Source organism: Cynocephalus volans, chromosome 1 (assembly GCF_027409185.1).
Source record: "Cynocephalus volans isolate mCynVol1 chromosome 1, mCynVol1.pri, whole genome shotgun sequence".
NCBI classification, from domain to species: Eukaryota; Metazoa; Chordata; class Mammalia; order Dermoptera; family Cynocephalidae; genus Cynocephalus; species Cynocephalus volans.
Genome location: NC_084460.1, coordinates 196,563,705 through 196,565,871, shown reverse-complemented (window position 1 = coordinate 196,565,871; position 2,167 = coordinate 196,563,705).

Genomic DNA, 2,167 nt, shown 5'->3' with positions numbered 1-2,167 from the left:
TGAACATTTTTTTTATATTAATTTCTCTCTGTAGAGATAACAGGTGTGCTTTCTATCTCCTGACTGGGTCCTGGCTGACACTCGAGGCTAAAGAAACGTGCTTCTTATTGTTTTCTGAGGATGAAATTAGACGGCTTTTGCATGGTAGCTGGCATGTGAGAAGTCTTCAATTCATGTTAACCCTTTTCTTTCCCCCTGGAACATGCTTAGAGTCATATGCTGCCAAATTTTTAAAAATCTTACATTTTTCCTACTGAAATGTTTAGGAGCACAGATTTGGAGACAAACAGAGCTGTGTTTGAATCCCAGCTCTGCTACTTACTAGCTGCGTAGCCTTGGACAACTGGCTTCTCCTCTTGAAGTCTCATCCATCAAGTGGAAACAATAGTAGCACCTACCTTATAGGGTTGTGGTAAGAATTATATTTGAAATATATATAGACAGTGTCTGGATATAGCAGCACGCAGAAAATTATAGCTGTTAATTCTTTTATTTGCTTATTATCCCGTGGATACTTCAGTCAAATCTTGTCAACTGAATCATGACTTATTTGAGAGTAAAGTCTGCCACTCAGTTTTCTATAATGCCACAACCAACCTTAAGCCTCAACAACACCTAGTACAGCGCTAGACAATCTTTCACACTTAATAAGTAATATATACTGGCTTCTAGAGTTGGGAAAAGCCCAAAGCTTGTCTTAGAGTTGCAGAAATTTTAGAGGTGGTTTAGTCTAACCCCACCGCTGTTGTGTCATTCTTAAAATGCAACCTTAGAATGCAATGTATGTACAGCCTCTGACCGGAAAAAAGGTTCTTCTTTAAGTTGAACTAAGTATCCACTCCTTGGTGGAGGCTCTACACTTTGGGGCCACATAGAGAAATCTATTTGCTTTTCTCATGCTCAACTATCTAAAGGTAGTTATATTGTCCCGAGTCTTCTCTTCTCCCAGTTAAATGCTCCCAGTAGTTCCCTTGTAGTTCCTTTTTATTTATTATTTTGTTTTATTTTTTGAAAGATAATTGATTGCACATTATCTGTGGGGTACAGAGTTGAATATTATACCTATGTGCAATATGTGATGCTCAAATCAGGATAATTAGTATATTCAACATTACACAATGTAATCATTTTTTGTGGCCCTTTACCAATTTCTCCCTAAGCCCCCTTGTAGTTCCTTACTTGGGTAGCATGATTTCAAACTGCCTCTCCTTTCTGAACATGCTTCACAGATGAGTGTCTGTTAAAACTCTGGTGCCCAGAGCACAAGGCTGTGTGCTGTGCCCAACAGCTGACCAGAGAAGAGGAGGTAGGATGGTCACCTTCTATGGTCAAAATGCTCTGCTTTGTCTTTTTTTATTTGTTTGTTTGTTTTCGGTGGCTGGCTGGTATGGGGATCCGAACTTAACCTTGGTGTTATAACACTGTGCCCTAACGGACTGAGCTAACTGGCCAGCCCTTAATTTTTTTTTTTTTTTTTGGGTGGCTGGCCAGCACGGGGATACAAACCCATGACCTTCGTATTATAAGGCTGCTCTCTAACTAGCTGAGCTAACCGGCCAGTCTCCTGCTCTGCTCTCTTTGATGGAGACTGAAATTCTGGTCTTGTGGTCACTTTATTTGGCAGCCATGCCCTTCCTTCTATTGTGCTTCCAGTCAATTAAACCTCTTCCTAGCTAGAAAACATTTCTAGCTGAATTATGAAAAATAAATAAATAAATAAATATACATTGGATTTCTGAGGAGATGGTGGTGGAGTTTTTAATCTTCACAAATTATTCCAGATAAACAGATAGAGCAACTAAGATAGCAAAACTAAAGACCCATAGACAACATTTACCACAGAAGTAGGTAATAAGGTCTCTCCAAGAATCTCCTAATATGAGCAGGTGGAAACAAAACCACTGACAGCTACAAGAACTGCTAGTGTCTACATCTGTGCAGAAGGAAGCGTAGGGAGGCGACAGGGCTTCTGATGGCTGTAAGGACAGAATAGCCCCAAAGTCACCAGCATGAACTAACTGGAAAGCACTGTGGGCCAAGCTGAGAAAAGCAATCAAAACTGGGAAGGTTTTGAAGGATCCAATATGTGAGTAAATACAATGGGACCAAGAAATGATGGATCTAATGGTGCCGGAGCAACGTGAGCCTTATAAACTCAAGAAATTAA